Source organism: Eriocheir sinensis, chromosome 27 (assembly GCF_024679095.1).
Source record: "Eriocheir sinensis breed Jianghai 21 chromosome 27, ASM2467909v1, whole genome shotgun sequence".
Lineage (NCBI taxonomy): Eukaryota > Metazoa > Arthropoda > Malacostraca > Decapoda > Varunidae > Eriocheir > Eriocheir sinensis.
In genome coordinates this window covers 4,675,515-4,689,484 of record NC_066535.1, presented here as the reverse complement: position 1 = coordinate 4,689,484, position 13,970 = coordinate 4,675,515, and positions in this window count along the sequence as shown.

Below are 13,970 nucleotides of genomic sequence, written 5' to 3'. Positions count from 1 at the left end.
CAACACATACATAAACATACACACATACATACATACATACATACATACATACACACACACATACATACATACATCAGGTGTGAGTGGCAGGTGAGTGATGGCGGCCACGGATACATAATGACTTGCCTGGTTGTTCGGGGCGACGGGAAAACACACACAAAAGAGGAAGGAAAACACACAAAAATAGGAAAAAACAAAAGATAAACACACAAAAGGGAAACATATAATAAAGAAAGAAAAAAAAAGAAAAAAAGGAAAAAGGAGAAAACATAAAGAATAACATAAAAGGAAAAAGAAGAACAAAAGGAAAAACAAAGAAAAAAAGGGAAAACAAACAAAAATAAGAGTAAAAACAAAAAAAGAAAAGAAAAACACAAAAAAGGAAAACAGAACAAAAAGATTAAAGGAAAAAATGTCAACGTATCCTTAATTTTTTTTTCAGGCTTAATTTTTGCTACACAGATAGACAGACAGACGAACACACACACACACACACACACACACACACACACACACACACACACACACACACACACACACACACACACCACGGAATAGATTCATCTCCACACTATAAACATTACACTCCACTCAGTTGCCAAGAATCCATCCACACTCTTCCACCAAAAACACACATACAGTAAAATGCACTTCCACTCCCTCCCACCGCAACCTCCTCTTCCTTCTTCTCTCTCCTTTATTCCTTACTTTCCACAGACAAGCTTTCCACTATATACTCCTCCTCTTCTTCCATCTTTCTTTACCCTTTCGTTTTCCTTCCCTTTCTATAGAAGCTTCCGACACCCTGCATCCTTTTCTTTTCTCTTCTGTTCTTTCTCTCCTTTTTCCTTTACTTTCCCTAAACAAGCTTTTCATCATACACTCCTCCTCTTCTTCTCTCTTGCTTTACTTCCTCTTTCCCTTTCCTTTACGTTCTATACATGTTTCCCACACCTTTTTCTTTTCTTTTCTTTTCCTTTACCTTTTCTTTTTTCCTTACTTTCTCGACATAAACTTTCCCTTACTTCTCTTTTCAATCTTACTCACTCATACTTTCTCTACGTAAGTTTCCTTCACCCAGCATCCTTTTCTTTCCTCTTCCTTTACCTTTTCCCTTTTCCTTACTTTCCCTACACAACCTTTTCCCTACATACCTCTCCTTCTTTCCCTCTTACTTACTCTTACTTTCTGTACACAAGCTTCGTTCTCCCAGCATCCTTTTCTTTCCTCTTCCTTTACCTTTTCCCTTTTCCTTACTTTCCCTACACAACCTTTTCCCTACATACCTCTCCTTCTTTCCCTCTTACTTACTCTTACTTTCTGTACACAAGCTTCGTTCTCCCAGCATCCTTTTCTTTCCTCTTCCTTCCATTTTCCGTAATTTCTCTACACAATCTTTTCCCAACATACCTCTTTTCCTTCTTACTCTTGCTTTCTTCACCCAGCACCCTTTTCTTTCCTCTCCCTTTTCATTACTTTCTCTACACTACCTCTTCTTTTCCCTCTTACTTACTCCAACTTTCTCTACACAAGCTTCCTGCACCCAGACTCCCCCTCTTCCCTCTTCACTTTTATCCTCTTTCTTTACCTCTTCTCCACCACAAGCGTTCCCCGCAACGTTTCCTCCGACCTAATCATCTCCCCTGCCTATTGTCACCGAGGAGCAATTTCCAACAACAAGCCTGCCAACGGGGGCTCTCATTCTCCTCCTCCGCCTCCGCCTCCTCCTTGTGTGAATCCTCAAGAGCCTCCCAGCGCCTCAGGATCTCACCTTTTTCAAGAGACTGTGAATCGGGGAGCGTGAGAGGACCGGGAGAAGGAAGTGGATTCAAGCTCTGACCTCCCTAGAATTATTAATACGGCCTTCCCTCCCCGCACATGTTATTGTAGAGGGAGGGATGGAGAAAGATAGATAGATAGATAGATAGAGATAGATAGATATAGAGAGAGCGAGAGAGAATGGAAAGGAAGGGAAAGGAAACTGAAAGAAGGGAAGGGAAAGGAAGGAAAAGGAAAGGAAAAAGAAAAGAAAAGGAAATGAAAGAGGAGAGGAGAGGAGAGGAGAGAGAGAGAGAGAGAGAGAGAGAGAGAGAGAGAGAGAGAGAGAGAGAGAGAGAGAGAGAGAGAGAGAGAGAGAGAGAGAGAGAGAGAGAGAGAATAATCCCGGTTTTATCACGTCACGCTAGCTCGACTGCACGCATGTCATAAACCCGTCAAACGAGCCAAGAAAACCTAAGAAAAGACCACAAATAAACCCCAAAATAGCACCAACTCATAAAAAAACCTAAACAATGGAGCCCGTAGCACACAAAGAGAAAGAGAGAAAGAAAGAAAGATGCTCAGTAAAGCCAGAAGAAAGGGAGATAAAAAAAGGCTACTAAAGGGAAGAGGGAAGGAATCAGAATGTGGATCAGCTGACGGCAAGATGAGATGTGCTGAACGTGGCGACAAGGCGAGGGAGAGGCTGCGTTGACGGGGTGTGGTGGTGTGACGGCGGTGGCAGGGCGGGTGTTACTGAGGTCTAAGGGCAAAGGATGTGTAGTGCTTGGGTTGTGGTGTAGTGTTTGTGTATAGTGCGTAGTGTTTGTGTGTAGTGTAGTGTGGGTGTGGTGATCATTGGCAGGGCTGGTGTTATTGAGGTAGAGGCTGGGCTAAAGACGTGTAGTGCGTGGGTTGTAGTGTGTGTGTAGTATGTAGTGTGAAGTGAGTAGTGTAGTGTGGATGTAAAGTGATCGTTGGCAGTGCTGGTGTTACGGAGGCTGGGTTGCGGGGGTGTAGTTGTGGAGTGACGACGTTGGCAGTGATGGTGTTATCTGGTGCGTGTGCTTGGTCTGTGGTGATGGCCGTGGCTAGACTAAACATGCCGAGTGAGAAAAGTGTCTTGCGTCTCCCTAAGCTAAGAAATCTATGGAGCCGTCTGCGATGTCTACTGAGTGTGTGTTGGCGAGTTCCTAGAAAAGTGTCCTGCGTCATCCTAAGCAAAGAAACCTATGGAGCCGTCTGCGATGTCTACTGAGTGTGTGTTGGCGTGTTCCTAGAAAACTGTCCTGCGTCATCCTAAGCTAAGAAACCTATGGAGCCGTCTGCGATGTCTACTGAGTGTGTATTGGTGTGTTCCTAGAAAAGTGTCTCGCGTCTTCCTAAGCTAAGAAACCTATGGAGCCGTCTGCGATGTCTTCTGAGAGTGTGTTGGCGTGTTCCTAGACTAAGCATGAAGCGAGTATAGCTGCCTAAAACGGTCTTGCGTCTTCTTAATGTAATAAACTAATGGAGCCTTGGTTGTAAAGAGTCTATTGAATGTATGTTGCCATATTCCTAGACTAAACATGAAGCGAATAAAATTACTTAAAACTGTCTTACATCTTCCTGAGTAAATAGTAAAAAAGATAAGGGTCTTCCGTAATGAGAGTTAATAGGTCTGCTTCTATTGTGAGGAGTCTGGTGGTGGCTTTCCTAAATTAAAGAAGTGAGTAAACTTTTTAAAACTGCCCTTCCTATTCGTAGTCCAAATACTCTACGGTGTTCTCTATAACGCTTTAAATGTCTCGGTATTTGTGCTGGCAGTGTGGTGGCCCAAGACGAGCTATGAAGTGAGCAAAGACTGTGTCGGGTCTTCCTAAGTCAAGTAGCCTACGACGCCCTCGGTGTTGGATAGGTTCAAGTCTGCTAAGAAGTCTGCCAAGAAATCTACGGAGTCCTCAGTGATCTTTTAACTAGAACCAACTGAATAAAGTCGCGTTGTCAAAATAAAAGAATATACAAAAGTAGTACACGCGCCCTTTTTTGGCAGGATAAACGAAAAAAAGAAAGTCTACCAAGAAATCGTCGAAGTCCTCAGTGACCTTTTGACAATGGGACAAACTAAAAGAAGTCGACGTTCTTAAAAAATAATAAATGATAGCGGTAAATGCGCCGTCTTTTGGCATGCTGAACAAAAATAGCCTTCTTTGTCTTCTGTTATCCTAAATATATTCTGTACTTTGTTTTTGTTAATTATCAGTGGTTGCTAACTGAATTTAAAATGTATGTTACTGTCAAGTAAAATTTGTATCTATCAAACTATTTACTTATCTATCTATCAATCAATAAATCAATCAGTCTATCTATCTATCAATCAGTCAATCTATCTATCTATGTCAGTTCCATTACTTCGCCTGTTAGTCAAGTAATCCTCGTCAAAGAGCCGCGGTATTCCCCAGGTCTGGTGTCTGAGTGCCGCTGAAAGATTAACCGAGGCACGCGACTCTGAAAAATTGAGCAGGAGGGCCACTGAGCGACTTTGCGGAGCTTAGCCGAGTATTGACAGAGGGCGAGACGGATCGGCTGCAACAGAGAATAAGTCAGCCAGCAAGCCATTTAACCAGCGAGTCCGCCAGTCAATCAACCAGGTAATCAGTCAGCCAGTCACTAATCTACAGAAGGTGAGACGGATAGGCTGCAGCAGAGGTCAGGTCAGTCAGTATGCCATTTAACCAGAGGGACAGGCAATTCTCCAGTTACCCATTCAGCCAGTCACTCATCCATTCACTCATTAAGAAAATCATAGAAAAACCCAGTCAATAAGCAATCTAACCAACCAGGAAGCTGATAATCCAGTAACCCAGTCAGTCAGTCATCCATTCATCCACTCCCTCGGTCAAAAAACAGGCAACTCAATCACCCATCTATCAATGCATCTATCGAAACAGTCAGCCATCCTATTAACCTATTCTTCAGCCATTGATCCATCCAGAAAAGCCCGCCATCCAGTTTGTTATTCAGCCATCCATTAATCTCAGCCATCCAGCCCCTCGGTCAGCCAGTCCATTCCTCCATCCAGTCAGTCCCTCAGCCAGCCAGTCTTTCTTCCATACATTCATCCAGCCACTCCCCAGTCAGTCCCCCAGCCATCTAGCGAGCCAGTCCCTCAGTCATCCATTCATTCAGCCACTCCTCTACGCAGCCATCTAGCCAGCCAGCCAGCCAGTCCCTCAGCCAGCCAGCCAGTCCCTTACCTAGCCATCCCTGACCTCTCTCCCGACCTCTTATGTCTCGAGATAAACCTCAGCCTTGACCTAGCATGCCTGCAGGCCACCCTTAGGTCGATAATGAGAGAGAGAGAGAGAGAGAGAGAGAGAGAGAGAGAGAGAGAGAGAGAGAGAGAGAGAGAGAGAGAGAGAGAGAGAGAGAGAGAGAGAGAGAGAGAGAGAGAGAGAGAGAGAGAGAGAGAGAGAGAGAGAGAGAGAGAGAGAGAGAGAGAGAGAGAGAGAGAGAGAGAGAGAAGAGCCTAAAAATCTTCATAAATGGGCAGCCTTTTATGATCCATTGAAAATAATGACTTGCAGGTGTATGTGACAGGTAAGAGGTTTTAATTGGATTACCTGAGACCACGTTGATTAGTTCCAGGTAAAAGTGAACTCCTAAATTGGATGGGAGAGGCAGATGAGAAGGAGGAGGAGAGGGGGATAGAGGAGGAAGACAAGAGGTGGGACTAAAGGAAATATGAACCTTTGACAAACTACAAAAATGGATTAAGGACGAAAAACAACAACACGAACGAAAGAAACACAAACAAATGACGATAGATATACAAACACGTCTTCCATTATCTCACAAACAAGGAATGGAGATGGACGGTTGATGTCCTTCGAGTAAATAAAAAAAAACGATGAAAAAAGGAGGGAAAGAAAAAGAATGAAAGAAAACGAAGGAAAAGGACAAAATAAGGAAGAAAGAGAAGGAAAACGCATCTTATTTTTTTTGCTTTTCTATGGATAATTATCAAAAATCCTAGTAGGCATTTTTTTTACATATTTTCTTTTCGGGATTTTCTTTTAAGCCTCGCCTACTACAACCTGTAAAGTTCAGCGTTCATTACTCTAAACGTAGATAAAAAATAATGTCCAACCTTTAATCTACGCTGGTGTACTTTTCTATCATTACTACTACTCCGCCCAAAAGGAAAGATGAGGATGAGGAGAAGGAGGATAAATTAAATTGGAAAGAAGGGCAGAAGGAATTGGAGTAGAAGGCAAGAGGCAGAAAAATAGACAAACTTCCTACTTTCTTCCTCCTTTCCGTCAGTCCTTCAGTTAACGAGGGAATTCGAAAGGCAGGAGGAAGAGGGAAGGGTTGGAGAGAGGACGGGAGGAAGGGAGAGACGGAGGGTACGAGAGAGATGACAGGAGGAGAGACGGAGGGTACGAGAGAGAGATGACAGGAGGAGAGATGGAGGGAAGTGGAGAGATGGGAACGAAACGAAGAAAAAGTGGAGGGAAAAAAGAGAAGGAAGAAGATGGAAGGAGAAGATACGAGAGAGAGAGAGAGAGAGAGAGAGAGAGAGAGAGAGAGAGAGAGAGAGAGAGAGAGAGAGAGAGAGAGAGAGAGAGAGAGAGAGAGAGAGAGAGAGAGAGAGAGAGAGAGAGAGAGAGAGAGAGAGAGAGAGAGAGAGAGAGAGAGAGAGAGAGAGAGAGAGAGAGAGAGAGAGAGAGAGAGAGAGAGAGAGAGAGAGGACAGAGAGATAGAAGTGGAGGGAAGTGGAGAGAGGAAACAAAACGAAGAAAGATGTGGAAGGGGAGAAGGGAAGAAAGAAGATGAAGAGGGAAGTGGGGAGAGAGTACAAGAGAGAGAAAGAGAGAGAACCGCACAGGAGGGAGGCAGAAAGGCACGGGGCTGGATGAAGGGAAGAAGGGAGGGAGGGAGGGTAAAGTTTATTAGAGCGGCCTGGGATGGAAGGAGGAAGGGAGGAGGGAGGGAGGGAAGGAGAGGAACCGCAGAGCCCAGGTGGTGGTGGTGGTGCGCTGGCTCCCAAAGAAGGACGAAGAAAAAACCTTCCAAAAATAGGGCGCGTCGGTGCGTCGAGAAAGAAAAGTATTAAGGCCGCAAGAAAAGATGAATTCCACTTATTATTATTATCAGCAGTGGCAGTAGTAGTAGTAGTAGAAGTAGTAGTAGTAGTAGTAGTAGTAGTAGTAGTAGTAGTAATGGTAGTAGTAGTAGTAGTAGTAGTAGTAGTAGTAGTAGTAGTAGTAGTTGTGGTGATGGTAGGAGTAACGACCCCCCTTCCACCCTGTCTCCACCCATGAATAAGTCAGCCTCGCCTCGCCTCGGGGTCGCGGGACATTAGGACACGGCTCGTAAATCCTTCCTAATGCCGGAAATGGACTTCCCGGCAACAGCAAGCAGCCTAGAGCCCCGCCAGAGCCACGCCAGAGCCAGAGTCGAACCAGGTGACGAGCGGGGCAGCTTAAGTCAATAGCAGATGTAGAGGATAACAAGGTGAGGTACATGGCTTACTTACCTTTTAATGAGGCTAATTATTGATATCCATTCACTTTGCATAGCCGTAGTTACGTTTTTTTTATATATAATTGAAGATCGTGTTGATATTCGGTTTCTAGGGAGTTTATCAAGGAATGGAGATGGGCGGTTATTTTTTTTTAGGGTAAACAAAAAAATGAGGGAAAAGAAGGAAAGAAGGAAGGGAAAGTAGGAAAAGGACAAGGACAAAGGAAAAAAAGGAACAGAAGAAAACAAGACAAAGGAAAAAGACGGAAAAAAGTGAAAAGTGAAAGAGAAGGAAAAGAAAAAAATGGAGAGAATGAAAAAGAAGGAAAAAAAGAAAGAAAGATTAAAGATATATAAGACACTGATAGCTGTGGTATTTCGCGAGTAAAGAAAAGAAAATACCAGTAAATTACGAGTCATGGGGCATTACTGTGTAGCTGACAACATGAGTACCCAGAACGTGTCGGGTGTTAAAGTAAAAGAAAGAAATGCAACCGTGAACCATGGCTATCGATCACACAATAAGAGCTGCACATACTATCCATAACTACCTTCTGCATTCCGCCCTAGTAAGAGTCGAGGTTCTTTTAGCAGTAGTAACGGAAGCATAATATCGAATAAGTATGAGTATAAACAGCTTCCCGATGTACCACTCCCTCGTTACACGGTTCCTCCCTCCTTCCATTCCTTCCCCTTTTCTCACGTCCCCTCCCTTCCCCTCCTATTTGTTCCCCTCTCTCTTTCCCCTATCCCTCCCCCTCTTCCTTCCTTTACCCTTCCCCTTCCCTTTCGTATTCCTCTTCCTTCCCTCTCTTCCCCTCTCCTTTCTTCTCTTCCTCCCGTACCACTTCTCAACCCCCAACCCCAGGATTCCAGCACATTGAAACCCCAGAACCCCAGCACTCAAGACTTCTTCCTACCATAAGAACTCTGCACTCCAGCACTATAGAACTCCAGTAGCTTAGCATTATAACCTCTTTAACAGTCCAGTAACCCGACAGCCACCTCAGGAACCCCAAACACACCGACCCCCAAGCAATCCTCTATCCCAGCTTCCCCGCGTCTCAGCACCCCAGCACTTTTCAACTCAGCACCCAAGTCACGTTAACACCATTACTCTATTGCAACTTCCCTCCGTCATACCACCTCAGCTCTACTCTATCCAAGCACCCGAGCATGTTAGAACTCCAGCACTCCCTTCCCTCAGCACCCAGCACTCCTTCACCTCAGCACCCCAGCACCGGCCACATCCTCCGGCCGTGTCATTTTTTTTTCTGGCTCCAGCATCGATTAGGCGTTGCAAGAGCCCCTCCCTCCTCCTGTCGCCTTCCTTTCCCTTCTTCCTCTCCTCCTCTTCCTCTTTCTCTTCCTCTTCCTCCCTCCAGCTCCTCCAATAATGCAAGGCAGCCGCTTTTTGCAATATTTCACGGGCTTCCTTTCACGCCCCGTCCTTCCTGGGGCTGCTGATTTATCTGACACCTCGTTAATTATCTCTATTCATTGCCTCCTTCCCGGCTGGAGTTTTTCTGTTCTTGTTTTTTGAGGATTACTGAAGAATATGCGTGCTTATCGATGTTACTTTTTGTTTTGTTTTTATGTATTCCTTTGTTTTTTCCTGATTTGAGTCTTTGCTTGTGTTTATTAATTCGTATTACTTTAGTTTGATTAAAAAAAATATTCGTGTTTATCTATGTACTTAATATTTTTTTCATGCGATTATTTTTCCTTTTTTCCAATTTACTTAACTACAATATTTATTTAGTTAACAGATATTACATTTTCATGGCCCGTGTAAGCTTTCCTCCTGTTTATTTATTTCCTTTTGGCTTCAACTATCATTATTTTCACATAACTCCAATAATCTTTCACTAAGGCAAATATCATTCACATACCAACACCATTTTTTTTGGTATTCTCTCGCCTACTACTACTACAAATTCGGCACCTTCAGTTTTCTTTTTTTACCTTCCAAGAACATTTCGTGCCGTCAAACTTGTAAAAACTATGTAAATGTGAAAACTTAAGGAAAGAAAAGTTATACACGGTGTTTCGTCTTGATGAGGGGACGAAGTTTGTCTAATGCAGGAAATGCCCGTCGATGAGGAGCCGAGTTTTGACGTAGTGGCGAGGATACTTGACATCGAGGACACGTCTTTGGCTTCTTCGCTCAGCTCCTTCGGTTATCTCCTTTCTTATTTTACGAGGCCATCCATCACGCATCGCCCTCCAGTATCTCAAAACAAACCTCTTTATCGACAGTCATCTCCTACACAAGACAAACTTCCCTGCCCCGATAAAGATGATAGAGAGCACAACTTATCTTCAACTTTGCACATTTTCACGCGGACGGAGAGGCCCTTCGCATGAACCCGTTGTCATCTTCAGGAGCACTCCAAGGTTTACTGTGCCGTCAAAAGTCCAGTCCAATCATACACAGCCCCTCGCACACGCACACACACACACACATACACGCACACACACGCACTCACCCACACGCACATAATACCAACTTGTGCCTGGACGCCTCGGAAGCTGAGAAGACATCAAACTTCGCCGAATTCTTGAGAAGTTTACGCGGAGACGAGGGAGGTAAGGTAGCTAGGGACGAAGGAGGACAAGCAGGAGACGCAGACACATGGAAGAACAGGCACCACAAAGTCAATTAGCTCAGAAAACGAGGCTCTCTGCTTTAATATCTCCACTAATTCGTCATGTTCCTTAGTGGCTTATACACGGAGAGCAATAGAGGTTAGAGTAGCTGGTGATGAAAATAGTGAGCAAAGAGAGAGAAAAGGAACTGGATTCGGGCAGCTATACAAAGACTAGATAGGCAAGGGTAACGAAGCACACTAATAGGAGGCAAGGAAACGAATGATCAAACGAGGAAGAAGGGAAGAAGGGACGAAGGAAGGGAAGAAAGGAAGGAGACAAGAAGGCAAGGGTAAGAAGCACACTAAGAGAGCAACGAATGATCAAACGAGAGAGAGAGAGAGAGAGAGAGAGAGAGAGAGAGAGAGAGAGAGAGAGAGAGAGAGAGAGAGAGAGAGAGAGAGAGAGAGAGAGAGAGAGAGACAGAGAGAGAGAGAGAGAGAGAGAGAGAGAGAGAGAGAGAGAGAGAGAGAGAGAGAGAGAGAGAGAGAGAGAGAGAGAGAGAGAGAGAGAGAGAGAGAGAGAGAGAGAGAGAGAGAGAGAGAGAGAGAGAGAGAGAGAGAGAGAGCAAATACGAGGGAAGACATGAATGCAAGACAAGGACGAAGAAGTGGAAGGAGGAGAAAAAAGAAAAACAAAAAACAAAAATATATAATACAGAACATGAAGAAAACAAGGAAATATAAAACAAAATGAAGAAAAAGAAAAAGAAAAAGACGAAGACGAAGTGGAAGGAAAAGAAAAAGAGAATGAAGAAAAGCTGAAAAAAAGAAAAGTAGTGAAATGAAACGAAAAAATTAGTGATAAGAAGGAGAAAAAACGAGAAAAGAAACAAAGAAAGAAACAGAACACAAAACATTAATAAAAACAGAACCATAAATAACACACACACACACACACACACACACACACACACACACACACACACACACACACACACACACACACACACACACACACACACAAGCTTATATATGCCGAGTCAAGGCCGCCAGTATGAACGAAAACGCGGAGTGCCAAATGAAACCGAGCGGGAAATGTTGTAAATATGAAAGTTTGAAGGTTTCCGTCAGGCGAACCGCGGCCATATCCAATAAGACGATTCACTAAAAGCCCTGCCCGGAGGAGGAGGAGGAGGAGGCGGCGGAGAACTCGTGGAAAAGGAAAACTTGAAAGAGGAGGAAAAAAATGATGACGAAGAGAAGGAAGAAGAAACCCAAGAGATGAGGAAACAAGACGAAAATTAAGAGGAAGAGGAGGAGAAAGATGAAGAAGAGGAGCAGAAATAGGAGGAGGAGATCTCACGGAAATGGAGAAATGGCAAGAGGAGGAAAAAAATGAAGACGAAGGTAAGGAAGAAGAAAGCCAAGAGATGAGCAAACAAGACGAGAATGAAGAGGAAGAGGACGAGAAAGATGAAGAGAAGGAAGAGGAAGGAAAAAAGAAAAGGAGGAAAAAAGACAAAGAGGAAGAATAACACCAAGATGCGTAGAAACAAGGCAAGAAGTAAGAGGAGGAGGAGGAGGAGAAAGATAAAGAGGAGGAGAAAGATGGAGAAGAGGAGCAGGAGAAGTAAGAGGAGGAGATCTCACGGGAAAGGAAAAATGGCAAGAGGGGGAAAAAATACAAACTGAGAAGAGGAGGAAAACCAAGAGGCGTGGAAACAAGAGGAGAATTAAGAGGAGGAGGAGGAGAAAGATGAAGAGGAAAAGGTGGAGGAGGAGCAAACCAACAGGCGTAGAAACAGGACGAAAAGAGGAGAAGGAGAAAGGTGAAGTAAGAGGAGAAGGAGAAAGATGAATAGGAAAAGGTGGAGGAGGAGCAAAACGAAGAAAATAGGAGAAAAAGCTGAAGACGAAGAGGAGGAGGAAGAAAACCAACAGGCGTAGAAGCAATCCGAGATGTAAAAGGAGAAAGAGAAAGATGAAGAGGAGGAAGGGAAGGAGGAGGAGGAGGAGCAAAACTAAGAAGAGGAGGAAAAAATAAAGACAAAGAGAAAGAAGAGGAATAACAAGAAATGTGAATACGAGATGAGAAGGAGGAGGAGGAGGAGGAGGAGGAGGAAGGTGAAAAGGAGAAGGAGGAGCAAAACCCATAACAAAGGAATAACCTGAGTCGGTCGCCACAAAGAACGCCGAAGCAGATAAGGAACGGCAGGAGTGGAAAGTTAAAGTGAAAAAGAAAAGAAAGAAAGCGAAAGACAATAGAGAGACCATGACACGAGGATCAAGAAAAGGAGGAGGAGCAGGAGGAAAATAATAAAAACGAAGTGAAGGAGAAGGAAAACCAAGAGGAGTAGAAACTAGACGAGAAATTGCAGGAAAAGAAGGAAAGAGGAGGAGGACAAGGAGGAAGAGGACGGGGAACAGGGAGAGGAAAAGGAAGAGGAGATATGGGAGGATAAATAAGAAAAGGAGGAGAAGGAGGAAGACTAACCAGAGTCGATCCAAAAGAAAAAAAAGAGGAGGAGGTCAAGGAGGAGAAAGAGGACGGGGAGCAGGAAGAGGAAAAGGAAGAGGAGATATGGGAGGATAAATAAGAAAAGGAGGAGGAGAAGGAGGAAGACTAACCAGAGTCGATCCAAAAGAAAAAAAGAGGAGGAGGTCAAGGAGGAGAAAGAGGACGTGGAGCAGGAAGAGGAAAAGGAAGAGGAGATATGGGAGGATAAATAAGAAAAGGAGGAGGAGAAGGAGGAAGAGTAACCAAAGTCGCCCCAAACAATACCAAAATAGAGAGAAAAACAAGAAGGAAGTTAGAGAAAGAAAAAGGCGAAGGAGGAAGAGTAACCAGAGTCGCTCCAAAGAAAACCGGAATAGAGAAGAAAACACGAATAAAGTTGAAGAGAAAGAAACGAAACAAATCAATGAAAACAAAGAAAATGAGACCATCACATGAAAGAACACATGGGAGGCTAAATAAGAAAGGAGGAGGAGGAAGAGTAACCAGAGTCGCTCCAAAGAAAACGGAATAGAGAAGAAAAACACGAATAAAGTTGAAGAGAAAGAAACAAATCAATGAAAGAGACCATCACATGAAAGAACACATCAGGGAGGCTCCGTTGCAAAGGCGAAGGAGGAAGAGTAACCAAAGTCGCCCCAAACAATACCAAAATAGAGAAGAAAAAACACGAATAAAGTTGAAGAGAAAGAAAACGAAACAAATCAATGAAAACAAAGAAAACCGAGACCATCACATGAAAGAACACATCAGGGAGGCTCCGTTGCAAAGGCGAAGGAGGAAGAGTAACCAGAGTCGCTCCAAAGAAAACCGGAATAGAGAAGAAAAAAACACGAATAAAGTTGAAGAGAAAGAAAACGAAACAAATCAATGAAAACAAAGAAAACCGAGACCATCACATGAAAGAACACATCAGGGAGGATCCGTTGCAAAGGCTGAACAACCTCGGGCCGCAACACACCAGACCAGCCCAGGAGGAAACACAACTGGAAATACTCGTAAGAGCGGCGGCCCATGACGAGACGGGGACGTGAGGCGGACGAAAACGAACTCCTGATGAAATTTATGGCCGGAGGACGACGCTTTACTAGATTTACTTGTTCCCCTCGGCGCCCTTCACTCCTCCCCCTCCTCCTCCTCTTCTCCAGACAGACAGACAGACACAGACAAGCAGGCAGACAGACAGACAGCAGGGTGGGTTGATTACATATGCAATTCCTCCTCCTCCTCCTCCTCCTCCTAGTCTTCCTTCTCCAGACAGACAGACACAGAAAAGCAGGCAGACACAAGGTGGGTTGACTAGATGTGCAATGCCTCCCCCTTCTCCTCCTCCTCCTTCATCTTCTCTTCCTCCTCCTCGTCTTCCTTCTTCTCCAACAGGACACGACAGACCGAGACAGAAAACAGACAGGCAAGCAGACAGACAGACGGTAAGGAAAGTTGGATAATATACACCTCCGCCTCTTCCTCCTCCCCCACCTCTTCCTCCTGCTTCTCCATCTCTTGCTAGATCTGTATTACTCCTCCTCCTCCTCCTCCTCCTCCTCCTCCTCCTCCTCCTCCTCCTCCTCCTCCTCCCTCAATATCAACAGCATTCC